Genomic DNA, 20,767 nt, shown 5'->3' on the forward strand with positions numbered 1-20,767 from the left:
GACCCTGCACCCACATGGGAAACCCAAAAAAACACTCCTGGTTCCTGGCTTGGTATCAGCTCAGCTCTGTCTGTTGTGATCACAATCAGGAGTGAATCAGTGGATGGAAGATCTTTCTTCCTGTCTCTCCTTCTGTAAATCTGAATTTCCAATAAAATAAATAATCTTGAAAAAAAACAAAGAAAGAAAGATAAGGTTCCTGTGCCCTACTTCAGTGATGGGGTTCAGTTCCCAACTATAGCTATTTATCCAGGCTTCTTGCTGCTGAACATGCTAGAAGCCATTAATGATAAATAATTGAATTCCGGGTATCCACAAGGCTTAAGTTCTTCCCTTTTTTTTTAAGATGTATTTATTTTATTTAAGAAGTTTTACAGAGAGACGGAAAAACAAAAGAGATCTTCCATCTACTGGTTCACTCTCCAAATGGCACCAACAACCAGAATGAGTTGGTTCAAAGCTGTGATCTAGGAAATCCTGGGTTTCTCATGTGATTGCAGGGCCCTGGAACTTGGGCCCTCCTCAGCTGATTTCCCAGGTCATAATAAGGCAACCGGATCATACGTAGAGCAGCTGGGACATGAAACGGCGCCAATGTGGGATGCCAGTACTAACAGGCAGAGGATTAGCCTATATACCACCACACTGGTCTTGGTTTAAGTTCTTGACCAGCTTGAAGTCACAAGTCCTAACCAGTGCAGACATTTGGACAATGAACTAGCAGCAGATGATATCTATATGTTTTTCTCTTTCACAAATAAAATGTACTATGAGCTATAATAAGTGTTCTTTTTATTATTGTCATTTTACTATTGTTCAGTGTTGCTATATCTAAAGAGAGATGACCCATATTTGAGGTTCTTTTCAGACCTCAAGCACTAGAAGTGAGGATCCTAATCAGAATTCTTATGACCTTATTCTGACCTTTGTATTACACCAAGTGTTAAATTTAGTCTATACAAATAGTTTGGCAAAATATCAAGGATAGCCAACTTTCTAAATCCTAAAAATACCTGAAAGTCACATTGAGAGACATGATAGAGCAATTCCATTGCAGCTACTAACTAGAAATGAAATCATTATTTAACCATATTGCATCAGTGTATGAATCTGTTCATCTACACTTGCTTGTCATGTGTATGCTTATAACGGAATTTAAGTTGCAGAATCAGATCCAATCATTTTGATCTCATATATGAAATTAAACATCAACACATTGTTACACTGAAATTGTCAGGAGCAGCAAAAACAATAAAACAATACTTCTTTTACATGGTGATAATAATAATGAAATTCACTTTGTGATTTAGCTAATGTATTTGGAGCAAGGCATTTGGTTTATACTATATATTTTTACCAAAGGAGTTGCTACATGGATAGTGTTTTCCAGGTTATATTTAATGTAGTATAGAAAAAGAAACAGGAGATATAGCTTATAATAAAGATGTCTTAAAATATTTCCATATGTCTTTGATTTTTTTATATCCCCTCTAGGTGAATATATTGAAACTTTGTCTGAAGTTTATTGTCCAAAATCACATGAATTTTTTTGCATTTCTTAGAATAACTTCAACTATCATATTTCATTATCTAGTAATTTCACGATTCTAACTGGAAATACACTTGATGGTAGGGAAAGAAGACAAGTGTGGATAAGGATGTATAGGCAAACTGTGCTTCGGGTTTTGCTTTTTTTAAGTCCTGTAATTTTAAGGACAATTATTTGTATGTTTGTTCATGTAAATAAAAACTATCAGTTCTTAATCTGTATGCACAATGTCTGACAGTGTTTATGTAACTAAAGTCAACAAGTTAATTTTTTACGATTTATTTATTTTTATTGGAAAGGTAGATACACAGAGAGGAGAAAAGACAGAGAGGAAGATGTTCTGTCCGCTGATTCACTTCACAAGTGGCCCAATGGCTGGAGCTAAACTGATTTGAAGCCAGGAGCCAGGAGCTTTTTCTGGGTCTACCACATGGATGTAGGGTCTCAAGGTTTTTGGCTTCCCTTAACTGCTTTCCCAGGGAGCTGGATGAGAAGTGGGGCTGCCGGGATCAGAACCAGTGCCCATATGGGATCCCAGCATGTGCAAGGTGAGGACTTCAGCCACTATGCTATCGTGCTGGGCCCTGTTATTATATTTTCATTAAAAGGGTAGATAAGTGCCTGAGGATACTTCTAACAGCTTGTTGAAAAGTGGAATTAAAAGATAATATTATTTTGGTGCATAACATTTTTGAAATTCATGTAGTTTTTCACAATCAATATTTTACATGACTATTTTAATAGCTCTCAAACAGTTGAGCATATCAATGAGTGTAGTCTATTAAGGAAAATAAGAACAACAAAGCTTATCTTCATAATTCATGATGGCAGAGTAATGGAAAATGAAACAGATTGGATTATGGAAAACTAGATGTTTTTAGTCTAGGGTATTAGGTAAGGGTATTTACATTTGATTTGATGGAGGTAGAGTGTCAGTGGAGAAAATGACAATATAAATTGAAGGATAGAAGTGGTACTAACAGAGGTTAATTTGAGGTATTCCATTGAGTCCCATTTTTCCTCTCCACAATTTTCTCTTGCTTTTTTTTTTTTCAAATTTTATTGATTTAGAATAGAATATAATAGGATATTCCATGTGGATCTGGGCCAATTGTCCACTACTCTGTCTTTTCCACTGAGGAGGACCAATTCTCGCAGGTGGGCCAAGGACCCTAACCAGGCGAACCAGGCCCCACTGAACCCCCAGGCCTCAGGGCTCATGGACCTGACAATCACCATTCAGGTGGGCCAAGGACCTGGGCCAGGTGACACAGACCCTGCCAGACCCCTCAGCCTCCAGGACTCAAGTATGGCTGTCCATTGAGCCCTGCAGGAGACATCTGTACCATCCCAGAGAAAGGAGGACAGAACAAATTGGACAACAACTGCAGCCAAACAATGACAACAAATATCTAAGAGAATGGAAACTCTGAGGTCAACTATGTTAGCCAATGGACATTAAAAGTATCCCCTCATGCTTGGATCCGTGAGACTGACAACATTTCAAAACCATGGAAACCACCTGGGCAGAACCCTCACAGTATGACCCACATTGGGACCCTGGCTTGATATCGAGTGGCCATTCTCAATCCCTGAGTTCTGGAGTGGTAAGGAGGCTGGGTATAGTTTCTCCCTTTATCTCTGCCCCCTGCCTTCCTGAAACAAGGAGAAAGAAAATTTGAAAACAATGATCACACCTATTTTTCCCTCACCCTTGATCTATCCCTCTCTGATCAACTATGTTAACATCATTTAAATTAAAACTAAATTTTAAAAAATAGTAAAAAATGTCAAAAAAGATATAATAGATTAATGGAAAGATAAGAAGCTGAAAGGGGGCTTATGTGATTCCTGCTAACAAGATAATAAGAGGAATGGCTCCCATAAGATTTGAGATTGGAAACATGACCATCTTTTAATGACCCAATTTATTGTATCCTTGTTGCTGCAGCTTAAACTGGAAAGGGCCTACAGTCTGCTTAGAGGTTGCTCAACAAAGACCTAGAAATTGTTATATTAATCTATAACAATTTTCAGGACAGGTAAATGAACTCAAATTAGAACAGTGAAAGCAAAGAAGCTGAGGCAAAATCTGAAGGGAACCAGTTATAAGCTTCCACATGTTCCTTGTCCAGGGGAGTGCATGGACTGCCTTTATTTCTCCCAGCAATGATGTAGCACATCAAACACTGCAATCTTGAATGCTCTCCCTTCTCTAGATGAACTGTGATTTCAGCAGCAGCTAGTCATGGAAGTTTGCTGACCGCATTCTTTAAAAAGCATCAGAAACCCAGAGAAAAAGTAGGAGCCTAATGTTACAGGGTTTTTGTTTAAGCTATCTGGAATTACTAGAGACAGTGTGACCTGCCGGATTCCAGCTCCAGCAGAGTTTGGAACTCAAGAAGGGTGCATGGAATAGGTGTAGAGAAAAAAGAAATGGACCACTACAATCTCAGGATCATAATGGACAATTTGCAAGAAAGTTGTCCCCTTTTATTTATACAGAAACAGTTATAAGCTCTGGCACAGGCTTTTTACATCATGGTCAAGTGGGTGTTTCCAAGGATCATTCTGCCAATTGTTTCATCTTAAAACTCTCAATAGAAGTTCTCAATAGACGGTGCATATCAATCAGTAACACATTCCTACTGCAATCCTCATTCTACAACTTAATCTTGAATTAGTTAAGGGAGGAAATGCATCACAAAAGGAGGCAGCGAAAGATCAAGGATGGTCAAGGGGGCATCAGAGACAGAGACAGCATGAATTGTAAAAGGCCTTTTTGCAAGACATTATCAGCAGCATCAACTTTCAAGCTCACATTGATAGTAAACAACCAACTCTGCAGCAGTAAACAATGCCTGAATAGATTACAGAATTCTCAGCAGGGTGGTCTGGTGTCCATGCAAAGGGAGGTGGAACTGTCTTCAGGTGGTTGAAGAGACATCTGCCAGGCCCTGCCATGCAGCTGGAAATTCCTTACGGCCCTGCCTGCAACAGAACAGTTCTCCACACAGCTTCATGTCCTCCACACAGCTTCGTGTCCTCCACACCCACTGCACGGCCCCAACAGTGGACCTAGATTTCAGACCTGCAGCATCAGATGCCAAATGAAAAATTTCCAGGATCTCAGTTCCTAGAAGGGAGCCCCAAATCAGCCCTTAAAAGAGGCCTTTACTGGAATATGCAGGATTTAATCCATCCGGGCCTAGAGTTAGCCTTTCCTTGTGTATTCAAACTTTAAAAACTGTACTAAATGCTTATTGAATATTATCACTTACGCAAATCAAAAGGTAGAAAATAGTGAAAAAAGAAGAGAGAAAATTCACAGTCCACTCTAAGCCATATTTTACAAGCAAAGAATGCAGAATAAGAACAAATGCTATTGAGCCCAGCATGGTAACCTAGTGGCTAAAGTCCTCACCTTGCATGCACCAGGATCCCATATGGGCGTCGTTTCTAATCCCAGCAGCCCTGCTTCCCATCCAGCTCCCTGTTTGTATCCTAGGAAAGCAGTCAAAGGGATCCGGCACCCATGGGAAACCCGGAAGAAATTCCAGACTCCTGGCTTCGGATTGGCTCAGCTCTGGCCATTGTGCCCACTTGGGGAGTGAATCATTGCATGGAAGATTTTCCTTTCTGTCTCTGCTCCTTTCTGTATATCTGACTTTCCAATAAAAATAAAATCTTAAGAACCAACCCTATTAAAAATTTGAAATGCTTACAAGTACCTCCTCCCATTTTTCAAATAAGAGGAAATAATTTAGCATGATTTATTTGATAAATGTTGTTAAAATGAGAAGGCAAGCCAATTGAAGTATATCCAGTACAGCTTATTTTTACTTTTCCATTTTATTCTTGAATTAAGAAAAAAATCATATTTTTTTCAAGATTTATTTATTTTTATTGCAAAGTCAGATATACTGAGAGGAGGAGAGACAGAGAGGAAGATCTTCCATCTGATGATTTACTCCCCAAGTGACCACAACGACCAGTGCTATGCCGATCTGAAGCCAGGAATCAGGAACCTCCTCCAGGTCTCCTATGTAGGTGCAGGGTCCCAAGGCTTTGGGCCTTCCTCGACTGCTTTCCCAGGCCACAAGCAGGGAGCTGGATGGGAAGTGGACGGGACTGGAACCAGGGCCCATATGGGATCTGCGTGCATGCAAAGGCGAGGACTTTAGCCACTAGGCCACCGCACCGGGCCTGATCATAATATTTTTAAAGTATTATTTCTGCTTCTATAGTTGCTAACCATTTGATACCCTAATCCTACAGAAGAAAATGCATTGACAAAAGAAGCTAACAAATGTACCAATATTTTAAAGTGCTTTCTTGCTATTTCTAAATGGTAATGGCACTATACATTTTGATCATCTCAAATTTCCTTCCAATACTTCAGTTAAAAGCAAAATGTGTGGTCCAATGAAAGATATCAATTTCATATTTTAAAAGAAATACTCATAGAAACAGTGATGCATATAATGGTCTGGTTAGTGAATATGTCTAAGGGGACACTTAACTTCCATAGTCATGAATAAAACTGATACGATTTCTTCTTAAAATCTAAGAAAAGCTGGAATTTAAGAGCATCTTGGGGAGCAAATGGCAATTGTGTTCCTACGCAGTCTTCCAAACTTATCAAGTGTTAAAAAGTAATATTCCACCACTTACAAGTACTGACTGTCTTACAATTGGTATATACGGTATATCCTCCTTATTAGAGGTAGATTTTTGCTTGGATTGCCTGTAGATTTCACTAGAAATTGGTGAGCCTGTGTATGTAATAGGCTGTATGTGTCTTCAGCTCACATCCATTGATATGTGGTAGCATATACAACAAAGACACAATAAGATATCCTGTGGTCTCTCTACTTGCCTCAGACAGCACAGCATGTGCAAAGAGAACTTAACATGAAACGGAAAAAGTAAACACAAGACTTTACCTCCATCCGTGGCACTAGCTGCATCTCAGTAAATTCCAAAGTTTGGCAGCACTCCATAATCCCAGATTCCAAGGCAGCACCTGTAAACAATGCCTCCAGGTCTGCACTGCTGGCATGCTGGACCCACAACCCGAGGTGCTAGACCTGTGGACTTGGTCTCCTAATTGGCCCATCACCAAGTTGACTTCATCAGCCTCAGGCTCTGACCCGCTGCAGTAATTGTCTGAACAGGCTGCCCCGGGGTTTAGTCCAGTGCTCTGGCTTTCCAGAGCTTTAGTCCTAGCCAGGCTTTCCCCAATAGGCTTGTTCTGATATTTGAGCGATGCGAGTGCTCAAGGTCATTTCCCAAGTTAAGTGAAAAGGAAAGTATATAACTCAGGAGTACCTCTGAGCACCGTGTCCTGAACCATTGCACAGATTCTTTTCGTGCAGTTTATTTGTACCTATAATCTTATAATTGCTACTTCTAGGCCATAAGTCTCTGAAGCTGGAAGATAAGATGGGAATGCTTATTTACACTCAGCAGATAAAGAAAATCAGGCTCAGCAGACTGAAGTAGTAAACTTACAACAACATTAGGACAATGGAAACACCACCGTGACCTCTACACATTTTATTGTTGCCAGTTTAGGAACTTTCTCACTTGTCCTGTCACTCCAGTCTCCCCTGATTAATCATGTACCTCTCTAAATAGAACATCATTTCAATGACCTTAAACTTTTGTTTTCTCACTGATTTAAGACTGTTATGATTTGAAAGTTTATTTATTTACTTACATCTTCATGAAAAGCAGACTGACTTGAACAGAAGACAGAAATGGTGGGGAGAGTGAGGAAGAGAGAGCAAGAAAGAGAGAGAGGAAAGGGTGGAGGGAGGGAAGGCAAGGAGGAAGAGAGAGCCAGAGAGAGAGAGAGGAAGAGAGAGTATTTCCATGTACTGGCTCATTCCCTAAATATCTTAACCAGCCAGATCTGGTGAAGGTCAAATCCCAAGCTCAGAACTCCATCTAACCTCCCACATGAGTTGTGAAGCTCAAGAACTTGAGCCATACCCTGCTGCCTCCACAAATAGATTTACAGAAAATTGGATTGGAAATTGAGGAATGTGAGCATCCCAAGTTGCTTGCTACAACACCTGCCACAGAACAAGATTTTACTTCCCAAATTCATGCATAAAACAAAACAAACCACAGGTTGATGGGACTGAGAAGGTGGAAATTTAATCCCACATGGTGTTCAAAAGTTGGAACTCTTATGTCATCAAGGTCATTCCTCGGAAGGTAGAGGATTTGCAATAAAAGCTAAGCTATGTCCAGCTGCTTTCCCTACTTCCTGACTTTACATGCAAGTCTCTGAACCAACTCTGCTGTTGCGTTCTGTCACCCTCCCCAGAGCCCAAAAAGGGGGTGCAAAATCTTGAATGATGACCTACACAATTGTGAGTCAAAATCAACTTACGTAAGTAGCTTACCTAAGGCATTCTGTCATGGTCATGCAAAACTAATACAAAGCCAAAATATGCCATTATATATAGACCAACAGAAATGGTAATGAATGGAGTTACCCTTCGTGCTTAACTAGACACACTGAAAACATACTTAGTGAACGGTAACTGTTGTATTGTAGAAGCATCAGGAAACTACAGAAACACAGAGAAGAGGACAATTAGGTGTCTGTCTGACAAGAGTTGGCAAATGTAGTTATTCCCATAGGTAAAATCAATGTCCTTTAGAAAGAGAATGAAGCGAGTTTGAACAAAGTTGCAATGATTAAGTTATGAATGCTCATAAATGTGGCATATGCATAAAAACAAAGTGTTACAGCTTGCCAGGAACGAGTACAGAGATTTGAAGGGAATAAGGTGAAAAATAGGAAATTTAGGATGCCACTGTGTGATGATGTCATTTTATTAGGGCAACTGAATGATTTGCTCCTTTTTGCTGCCTTCAGTACCTGGGAGTTATAGAATACAAAAGCATCTTTGAGGTGAGAAAATCCTCCAGCGTGCCTCAAAATTATATTAAGTTTTTTATCACATTTTTATATATTATATATTGAACTTTGATTTAAAAACCTCAGCAATTTTGTAGAAGGCTGAACAATATAAAGACAGCTGTTAAAAACTGAGTTTTTCACACTTTAATTTCATTTGTGCTCAGTTATATAATTGGTAAATGAAAACTAAGTGATAGTTTTGAAAATAATTAGACTTACACAAATATTTTATACATCATAAAAGCTTCACTACAGTGATCTATTTTATGAATACTTACCTGTTGATACATTAACAGAAATGATGAAATAAGACTACTGAGAAAAGAATAAAAAAAAGGAAAGGATAGAAAAGAAAAAAAATGAGGTTTAAATGGAAGAAAAAGACTGAAAACAACAAAATCAGCAGGCATGGCTGGTGCAATGTGCAAAACTAATATGAAATCCTGGCATGAAATGCAGCTGTGTTTTCCATACCTGATTAAAATATCGGCCTCTAACAAACTGGGAAAATACATTAATGTCTTGCTCAAATTAGCAGAGACAACAGAATCGCAAATATGAGCCATATAAATGAATTGTCGCTTTTGAAAAAGATCAGGATTATCGTAAAAAAACATGTTTTTACAAAACGTATCCAGAGCAGGTTTTATGTGTTCCATAGGTAAAATGTTAAGAAAACATCATGCTTCGTTCACTGCTATGATCCTCCCTTTAATACCTCACCACACCCATCCATTTCTCCACCAGTTCCTGCCACTACCACATTGCCTGTTACTGCAGACATGATCTTTTCTCAAAGAATTACTGATGCTAGTTATGCTAACTATGGATATTAGAATTCTATTGATGGCAGTTAATCATACTACTTAAATTTAAAAGTATGATTTATCACAATAATCTACAGTCAGTGTTGAAGAATATGCCATGTATTATTTATGGTGGTAAATGTTCGGGCACAGCAATACAGAATTCATTCATATTTCTCAAGATTGCATCATTGTTTATTGGGACACTTCAAAATACTTGAGAAGCACTTCCTTGTATATGACCATGTTTAGGTATATATGTAATACATTCATACATACAGTAGAGCATCATTCTGCTGTAAAAAGAATGAAACTCCATCATGCACGTAAGAATGGCTATAAATTGAGAATATAATTCTAAGTAAAGTAAGCTGGACACAGAAAGACAAATACTTCCTAATCTCCCTTATTTGTGGGAGGTAATTAAAAAAGAAGAAGAAGAAAAAAATACCTATATGTAACAGCATTGGTGTAACAATTTCTGTGAAACTTTGTATGTTGTCAACTACACTACTTAATAATACACTACTAATAATACACTACTAAAATAATAATACTACATTACTAAAAAAAGATATATTAACATATTTTTAGCCATCTATGATTATGCTAAATTTATATGAAAAGAGTTGATATTTCCTTAATTAATTATTGTTTATGGCACGTGCCAACATTCCTGATGAACTATTGTATTTTTATGTTTTTTACATGTTGAACTCTTTTTACTTGCTGAACTCTTCATTTAGTGGAATATTAAGCCTTTGAGTGTAATGTAAATTTAAAGTGTGCTACCACAGATATAAAGAAAAAGCAGTAAATAGGCAGTTCAACATACACAGTGTTTTGAGATAAAAACCTCTGGTGAAAGGAGGAGGAAAATGGAATAAGTCAAGCATGATTTGTTTAGAAGTGAAAAGCAGTCATAGCAAAACAAGTTAAATTAGTGTTTACTCTGTACACATACGTGCATACAGAAAATATTCCATGTAGTTTATATATAACTGTTGTTTATATATTAGTGTTAAGATATATTAATTCATATACCAGGGCTAGTTTTTCCACATACATAACACATTGATTGAGGCATCATTGCGTATACTGGGGGAAAGATACGACAGTAGTCCTAGAGACCTAGTCCAAATGGAATGATATTCATTTACTTGGATAAGCATATCCTAGGAAAAGGCAAGACACATATGTCCAAGGGTAGCTGGACACAGAAATCAAACTGATATTGTATTTAAGTACTTACATAGCCATTAGAGCCTGTAGTGGGGCACGTTGGAGGGAAAAATCATGAATGAATCTTGCGATGTTGGTGTGTCTACTGTATTTACAGACCCACTCAATGGTTATTTTTCTTATCCATCAAGCTATATTTGAAACAAACATATGTAAATATATGTGGATCACAAAACTTGCTTCCTCATTCTGTGTAAGAACGACCGTTGAGTGATGGTATTCAGCTTATTGGTTAAAATATAGGGTAAGTTAATGTTCCCCACCACAGTGTCAGAATTCGAACCCTTGATCTGCTTCCTAACTCTAGCCTCCCAACCACACAGATCCTTACAGGAAATGATGATGCCTCAAACACTTAGATCCTGTCATCCACAGGGAGACATGGATAGAGTTCTCAGTGGCATTTCAGCCCGGTGCAGACCTTACCGTTTGGGCATTTAGTGAGTAAATCAGCTTATGGGAAATCTTTCTGCCTGTCTCTCCTTTTTTTTTTTTTTTTTTTTTTGTATTTTCAAGCAAAATAATTTTGTGAATAGATGAATAAATTCTAAAATAAGGACACAGAGAACCCAATAAGATTATGATAGACTGTAGCTTGAGGGTGTTCAAATTAGAAACTAAAGACACAGTGAGATAGAGTTTGAAGGGCAGTATAACAAAGAAGGAACAGCATAGAAATTTCTAGGAGCATTCAGAAAGAGAATCCCACAGATGTCCACAAGGTCCCTCTTAGATGTTCAGCAAAGTATTAACACCTGTATGTGAGAAACCCACCTAAGACAATGGAAATATTCACCAAGGATAGACATAGCAGTATCCAACATGCTATGTAGTCTGGAGAATAAGTCCTATTCCCACGTTGTAGAATCACAAACCTCATAATTGTTAGGACACTGAGTTAATGAGAAAGCTCTTAGGGCCAGGCAAGAAGGCCTAGTGGCTAAATTCTCACCTTACATGTGACAGGCTTCCATATGGGCAGTCCATGTCCTGGCTGCACCACTTCCCATCTAGCTCACTACTTATGGCCTGGGAGAGCAGTAGAGAATAACCCAAAGCCTTGGGAACCTGTACCCATGTGGGAGACCCAGGAGAAGTTTGTGGGGATTGAAATATATATATATATGTATCTTGAATTACTGTGAGAATCTGCTTCTAAGGACATTCTGCCCTTTCTTGAACTAGATTGAAATTTGTCCTTTTGTTTATTCTACAGCAATAAGTGTTTGACCAGGGTATTAATGGTGGTGATTCGGCATTGGAAATATGCTGCCTGAAACCATTTATAATTGCTATCTTCTCTAGACTAGAACAAATGTCTAAATAAGAACACACTTAAGCAAAACAGGAATATTAAATATGAAAAAAATGAAAAATAATTAGCTGTGTTTGGCATCAGCTGAATGAAAACCATTGACTGTAATTATTCATACCTTTTTGGATGCCTTAATAGGACAAACAGGTTGTAAAGAAGAAATGGGAGGCTGTAAGGATATGAACATACAAACACACATACACAATATGAATATCCTACCGTAAGTCTAAGCATCGAATATTTAGGGACTGGTGTTATAGTACAGTATGCCAAGCCACAGCAACAGTCACAGCATCCTATATAGATAACAGTTTGAGGCTGCTCGCCTTCAATCCTGCTCCCTGCTAGCATGCCTGAGAAAACATAAGATGATCCAAGTGTTTGGGCCTCTTCTACTCACATAGGAGACCTAGAGGAAGCTCCTGGGTTCAAACTACTCAATCCCAGCCAGTGTGGCCATTTGGAGATTGAACCAGCAAATAAAAGAGCTCACTCTTTTTCTCTAACTTTGATTTTAGATAAATAAATAACCAAATAAATATTTTTTGGGGAATTTAAAACATAATTATTCAGGTTATAAAATGGCTTCAATGATTAATTTGAAGGAACACATATAAGGACCAGTACTATGGCATCCTATATGGATGCTGGTTTTGAGTCCCTGCTGCTCCCTCTGCAATCCAGTTTCCTGCTTATGTGCCTGGAAAAGCAATAGAATATGGCCAAAGTCTTTGGGTCCCTGCACCCATGTGGGAGTTCCAAAAGAAGCGGCTGTCTTCCAGCCTTGCCCTGCCACAGCTCCAGCTATTGCAGCCATTTGGGGATTGAAATAACTGATGGAAGGTCTATCTCTCTCTCTCTTTAGCTCTCTCTCTCCATCTCTCCTCTCTGTAAATCTGCCTTTCAAATAAAAACAAATAAATTTTAAAACAAATTAATATATAAAACCAGCACAGACTGGAAGATATCAATCATTTTCTCAGCATAGTTGGTATTCACCCTTACTTATTCATACCATGGAATACCCCCTGTAGTGTCTTTTCTCTGTATAATTATTTAAAATTTCCAATACTTTAAACTGTATTTGAATGTTACACTTCTTTGAGGCAGCATCGACCATTGTTAATCTCAGTCCCACTCCAACTGATTATTTATTTGAGTTCTCCATTGTGAGGTTAATAAAATACTTGTCTCTAGTTGTGACATCTGAGCACATTTATCTCCATATTTAGTCCAAGCTTTTTGAGGTCATGCATTCTGTATATTTTCTTCATTAATGCCAATCTACTTCCCTATACTGACACATGCTCCTAAGTTTGTGACTATATGGAACTCTGCTATTTATCTTGAATTTACTTTTTATTGCCTTCACTTCACTGACTACAAAACTCAATAGGAAATTGCCAAACACCTTGTCTTTCCTTCTCTTACACTTCTCAAAGACCCCTAGGTAGAACTGCACAACAGCGAAATTCAAGGTGTCAACAAAAGTTATTACTCTTATAATTTTTCTAGATATTTTCACCATGCCTTTCCACACTGATTATTTGAACATTTCCTTTCTTCCACCTATAATCACTTAACACCCTTGCTCCTTTTATATCTAAAATTAATGTATTAATGAATAAATCATGGCTTTCTGCCTGATAAAGTAGTTATCGATATCATTTGGTCACAAGTACTACTGGAGTTGATTTCATTTGCAGAGTCGATGAGAGTATGTACCATCCACATTACTGAAACGCAAAGGAAAATAATTGGGAATGAATAATTTAATCAACTTTAAACAAACTCTATTTCAGTTTGAAGAGAGATGGAGTGTGGATGATGCAGGATTAACTCAAATCTTTCTCAGTTTTGGTAATAACTGTTCGTGACATGCTCTGCTTTTAAGATATACCAATAGAAAGAGCCTTAGCAAATTTGACAGTGCGTTTTGTCTACTAGTTGGAGACGTAGAATTCTAAAGTGTCAATATTCACTGTTATCCTCTGAGTTTCAGTAGTCTGCTATGGCAGTTTGCTTCCACTTTTGGAGGCAAAGGTGAGAATAACTATTCCTTGAAAGTAGAAATATTGGTGACACAATGGATAATGCTACTCTTCTTTGAAGCTACGAGAAAAATCTGCTCTTTTATGTGACTTCCGTCGTTAGCATTTGATGTAATCAATTAGAGAGAAAAATACAGTGATACAATAGTTCATATACTAAATTTAATATTACCATTGCAGATGTTATAAAAAATATCTTAAAATGTGAGCTAAGGCATTTTTAAATACTCAGTTATGGATCAATGCACTGTAATGCAGAAATTAAGATTTGGGTTTCTGATACCTGAAAACCTAGATTTAAATCTTTGATCCACAACTTTCTTCTGGTTATGAGCAAGTTATTTGATCCAAATTCAATTTTATTAATTACAAAATTATTTTAAGAAACGTGTAAAATTGCTTGCATACAAAAACGTACAATAAGTGTACACCAATTTTTCCAATTATCAATAATTAGTTTACACGCTCTTCCTTTGGCTTTTCATGAAGGAACTTAACACCTAAAGTCTTAATAGCAGAAACTGTCAATGTATCTGTTTTCTGACACTGTTAAGAAAAGCAGTAACTAAGGAGATTATCTTTAATTCTGTAATCAGAATGTATTTTCTGGCAGAGCTGAAAATTGAACTAAATATATGATGCTATCTACCATAACAGAAGAGGGGCAGACATTTGGTCTAGCAGTTAAGATACTAGTTGAGATACTATATAAATCCTATAAGAATACCTGGATTCAATAGATGCCTACAGCTCTGGATTCTTGTTAATGTAAACCCTGGAAGGCAGTCATCAGAGCTCAAACAGTTGGCCCCCGCCACCTGCCACCCACGTTTCTTGACTTTTGATTTAGCACTTGGGGAGTGCAGCGAAGGATGGGATCTCTCTCTCTCTATCTCTTTGCGTGTGTGTATTACTAACTTGTTACAACCAAGAAAGAATGAAAGAGAGAAACATAAGTAATAATCAAAATATGTGAACTATCTAGAGCTCTAAAGCTTCTTTTTTGTCATTTTTCCCGATTATCAAATCTGATTTTGGCCTTGGCATGCAACATTTATGAAAATAATGCTTGCTAGCATTTTTATGTTAATACACAGCTGGAAGAGAATACATTGCAATTATGTGATGACTAAAGGCCCAAAAACATAATAGTAATGTTTTGAGCAATTTAATTCATTAAAAGCTCAGTTAAGTGAATAAAGAAAATACTTTTAACATATAGTTGTAGTAGAGGAAAGACTGGTAAACATTTTAGTATAATGGGATATTTTTGAGTAATTTTACCTCCTACACCAATGTTTTCAATAGTTGAATGGAAGGCTTTTTAATCATTGGAATTAAAATTTTAGCAGCATTTCATACAATTTCCATCATATAGTTTCTAAAGTTTTATACAGCCACACCTCCACTGACCTGTATATCCATATTGTCATCTATATTCTGAAGCAATCCATAAATACAGGTCTGTATTTATCTCTCAAGTCCCAAACTCTCAACGTTGCTTCCCTGGCTTTCTTTCAAGATTGCACACTGGATGTTGCTTCCCCGCTCAGATTAAACCTTCTTTCCTCTGGTGTTCAACTCTACCCTCTCTTATGGTTAATGCATATTTATTAAATTCTCTGTTTACCATACTATCAAATCCATAAATCCATAGTTAAATCATTAATAATAATATAATAGAGTGTTTTAAAACTAAATAATTGAAGTGAATTATTCTTAGAAATATGTATTAGTTAAAATATGTGTATAAAGAAAAGGATTATACACTATTGGAAGCCAAAACGTGTTGACATTGCTGAAATTAAAGCTTCACAAAATTGGCAATTGTGTGGAATGTGGACCATGATTGCCCAGAGTAGAAGGGGGATATGAGGAAGAGTAAACAAGCTGGGCCATTACATAAGGGATTGAAGCAATTGACCAAATGAACATAGAAGTTACTATTTCACAGCACTCATTGGATAACGCATCAACTAGTATCTATTAAAAAATAATCCAATGAGGATTTTACAAAAGTAACAGGAAGCAAAAGGAGACTTTTTTCGGTGGGCAGGGGGGAATACCGTTGCTGCCACACCATGAAGGCCTGTGTCATCTACAGCAAGTGAAGTGCTTGGATTTTATCCTGTTACATAGCGGCTGTACTAGCAATCTGAGAAATAATTGTGGTTTATGGAGAACACTTTGCAATTCTCTATCAGATAGGCAATTTTGGGGTGCTTCTCTCACCAGCACCAGCACCAAAACAGATTAATCTTGGATGAAAACTACAATCTAGATTCTCTGCTTCTATACCAGAGTGTCTGAGTATTCTAGAAGAACACCATTATTTTAACTGACTATTGTATAAATTTCAACAGCACTTGCCAATTACTTTTAGCTTCTCTTTGATTCTTCTAAATTGCTATAGTACCTTGAGACCCTGCATGGGAGACGTGGAAGAGGCTCCTGGATCAGCTCATCTCGGGTTATTGAGACAACTGGTGAGTGATAGAGGATGCAGAACATTTCTCTCTGTCTCTGCTTTTCTTCACAATTCTAATCTGCCTTTCCAATAAAATAAATAAATCTAAATATATATATATATAAATTTATATTTATATAAATCTATAAATAAATCTTTATGCCCATCTCACAGGTCTGGGGCCATTAGCAGGAGGGTATGATACATATACATGTACTTGTAAGTGCTGGTAGTGGTTAACTCCACATGGATCTTTATGTAGTTCCTTTCTCCCCCCTCCACCTTTTTTTTTTTAACGTGCACACTCAAAGAGACCTGTCTGCCTGTCCTTCTACACTATAAGTTATTCAATTTGTTATTTTACTTTGTACACATTTTAAAATAAAAAGAGAACATCAGAGTATTCAGGTTCTATCTTCCTTGTAAAAGTATTTTTTCAGCATGATCTTCTTTAGATATTTGTTATTTTAGTTTGCCTCTATTGCTCAAAGCTAGTCTTGAACTTCAGCAAGACTGAGCTCAATTCTCTGTTAACAGACTAATGCAGAATCATTACTGCTCTTCTCTTAATAGTTTTACTCTTTAAATAAAGGGAAATATAAGCTTGTTTTAGCAAGTTCTAACCCAGAAATAAAACATTTCAGAAATTTGATTTCACTCAAAGGGGTGAACATCTCTTTTCCATAATAAAAGTCTGAGAAGTCAGTTCCAAAAATAAACTTTTGAGCTTTTAAATCATAGGCAAAGGATTGTCAAAACAGGAAAAATAAACTCTAAGGAAGAATTTGAATAGAAAGCCAAATTGAAATGTAGTAGATAGATGTGACAATTATTTACACAAAGATAGGACTTACAGACTGAGCAGTTTCTACAGTTATGATAGAGACTTTCCAGAGATTGCATGTGACCTTACAATCGAATAGAAAGGCAGCATTAGTTCAAAAAAGTAAACCCTAGATTTTCATAGCTGTTGAATACAAAAACTGCACAGCCACATTAAACTTCTTTGCAAAACATTACTCACTTTGGTCATAAATTCTGTAAAAAAAAATGCTGTAAAGAGACAAAGACTTATATCTTTCCAGAACGCATTTGAAAAATAAAGCACCTTGGAGATTTCTTCCTGACTGCTCACTGGCAAAAATAAATGCCTATAAAAAAGATGCAGAGAATCTCAAAGAAACTCCCATACCTCACTCCAGAATGTGGCCACAGTTGCTTTTATTGTAATGCTGACTCAAGAAAATTTGAACATAATTTTAAATTATTTATAGAATGCATGAAAACGACTTCCATTGTTCAAATGCCAAGCATCTCCTTTAACAAACACTCTATTATCCAAACCTTATGAATATTACCTCTAAATTTTTTCACATTGCTATCATCATTACAGTTCAAACCACAAACATTCTTCCTAAGATTTTTATAACACTCTAACTTTCTGAGTCCTCATTCACTCCAAGTTTGTCCTAAGTGTGAAGTCAGAATAGAACAAATGTGACATCTTACTTGTCTACCAAAAACTTTTCAATGATTTAGCATCTTATTATAACAAAACTTAATTTCTTAGATGGTCTGAGAAGACTCCTTTATCTGTCCCTAACATACATTCTTGTATATATGCTCAATCTCAGCAGTTTTGCGTTCAGATCATTGCCTCACTTTAATGAGCTCATCATTGTTCACCCACGCTGAGCCCAATGCCGATTCCTAAAGAAAAACAAGATGAAAGAAGTTTCTTTAATTTTTTTTTTTTTAATTTGAAAATGGTCCTGCACAGTGGTCTAGTAGCTAAAAGTCCTTGCCTTCAGCATGCTGGAATCCCGTATGGGAGCCGGTTCTAATCCCAGCGGCCCTGCTTCCCATCCAGCACCCTGCTTATGGCCTGGGAAAGTAGTCAAGGACGGCCCAAAGCCTTGGAACCCTGCACCCACGTGGGAGACCCAGAGGAGGCTCTGGGTTCCTAGCTTCAGATTGGCTCAGCTCCAGCTGTTGCGGCCACTTGGGGAGTGAATCAGTGGACAGAAGATCTTCCTCTCTGTCTTACCTCCCCTTTGTACATCTGCCTTTCCTATAAAAATAAATAAATCTCTTTACAAATTATATGAGATTTTAGTCTTATTATCTCTGCCTTTGCAACAAAATCTTTCAAAGTTCCAAAGCAGCTATTATTTGCCCAGATATATAATTCATATATTGAAGAGATTTTAAAAATTCATTCCTTCTGAGTCTGAACTAGAGATTTGTTTGTTTCCTTATACTCTTTGGTGATTATTTTTACTTATTGTTAAATTATATTATGACCTATTGCCTCATAACCAATAACAAACTTCAGGGAGAAAAGATGGGAGGTCAGAGTAATTTACTTATCCTACATAAATCCATTAGTTGTGTCTCTTAAAAAGCTGTTGCACATACAATAAATAAGGCAGAACTGATCCTTCATCTCTCTGAGCATTTTATCCAGGGCTATGTTAAATGATTAAATATGAAAATTATTATTATTTGAGGTATAATAATAAAATATGTTTAAAAAATAAATTTATAATGAAGAGAGTAACAATATAGACTTAAGGAGATAGTAACTTGCAATTTGAAAAAAAGTTAATTAAAAATGTAGAAAAATGAATGAAAAAGAAAATCTGCTTAATATGTAGCAGAGACCAACAGGCCAATTCTGTTGAGTCCTTGTAGTTAATCTTTTTTGAAAGATTAACCAAATGGGCCTGGCACAGTAGCCTAGCGGCTACAGTCCTTGCCTTGTACATGCCAGGATCCCATATGGGCGCAGGTTCTAAATCTGGCAGCCCGGCTTCCCATCCAACTTCCTACTTGTGGTCTGTGAAAGCATTTAAGGACAGCCCAAAGCCTTGGGACCCTGCACTCGAGTGGGAGACCTGGAAGTGACTCTGGGCTCCTGGCTTCAGTTGGGCTGCCTGGGGAGCGAACCAATGGACAGAAGAACTTCCTGTCTATTTCTACTCGTCTCTTTATATCTGCCTTTCCAATAAAAATAAATCTTATAAAAAAAGATTAATCAATAAAATATGAGATTCTCGGAAAAAAAAATTGAGTGCTCCTGAGCCTGGCATGGTAGCCTAGTCGCTAGAATCCTTGCCTTGCATACTCCGGGATCCCATATTGACTCTGGTTCTGTCCCGGCTGCTTCACTTCCCATCCAGCTCCCTGTCTGTGGCCTGGAAAAGCAGTAGATGATGGCCCAAAGCATAGGGATCCTGCACCCACATGGGAGACTCTGAAGAAGCTCCTGGCTCCTGGCTTTGGATCACTCAGCTCTGGCTGTTGTGGCCATTTGGAGTGAACCAGCTGCCAGAAGATCTTTCTGTCACTACTTTTCTCTGTAAATCTGACTTTCCAATAATAAAAAAAAAAAATAAATGGATACTTTTTTTTTTAAGTTGAGTGCTCCTAAAAAAAAAAAAAAAAAGAAAAAAAGAAAATTATAGGAGAATTCTTTATCATCTTCCTTCTCTTTCTCAGGAATTTAGTTTCTTCCTTTTGAGAGCTGGCTGATAAGGGAGATTCAATGACTCTCTTCCAAAGAATAAAATGATGAAGAAAATAAAACAGTAATCTGACAAATATCAACCTGGTGATTGTTACACTAGCCAATAGGTACAGAATAATGTGAACAAACGATTAATATCATGCGCCTTCTAATACTGGGTGACAAGAGAGGCACTTTACCTCCTAGGCATTCTTCCCCCAGATCCACACATCCATTCTAATTATGAGAAAATAACATGCATTAAAAAAAAACTGACATGTAAAAAGCTGCTCAGTGCTTTGAAAAGTATCAAGGTTATAAAAAACAAAGGAAGAAAAAATCATCACAGAGTGGAGGAGACAAAGGAGATAAGATAGCTAAAAGCAACATTTCAGTTTGTATATGATCCCGGAACTAAGAAAAAGACACATAGGAACAAACTACTCAATGGTAAAATCCAACAACGGTTTACAGTCTTCGGGCCAATACTATGGTGAGTCAGTTAAACTGCCAACAGCAAATGCCAGCATTCCATGTCAAAGTTCTAGTCCAAGTCTCCTGTTTCTCTTATTTCAATTCAACTCTCTTGTGATGAGCCTGAGAAAGATGGCCCAAGCACTTGGGCTCTTGTCATTCACCCAGGAAGCACAGATGGATTTCCAAGCTCCTGGCTGTGGTCTGGTTCAGCCATGGCTGTTGCAGCCATTTGAGGAGTGAACCAGTGGACAAATAATATCTCTCTTTCTCTCTCTCTGCCATTGAAATAAACAAACTGACCCTAATTATTAGTATTATGCCAATCTGGATTTCTTACTCTTTTTTTTTTTTTGATTTCTTATTCTTAACAATGAACCAAAGCTATAGAAAATGTTATAAGGAAAAGTTATTT

This window comes from Ochotona princeps, chromosome 8 (genome assembly GCF_030435755.1).
Source record: "Ochotona princeps isolate mOchPri1 chromosome 8, mOchPri1.hap1, whole genome shotgun sequence".
Taxonomy (NCBI): domain Eukaryota; kingdom Metazoa; phylum Chordata; class Mammalia; order Lagomorpha; family Ochotonidae; genus Ochotona; species Ochotona princeps.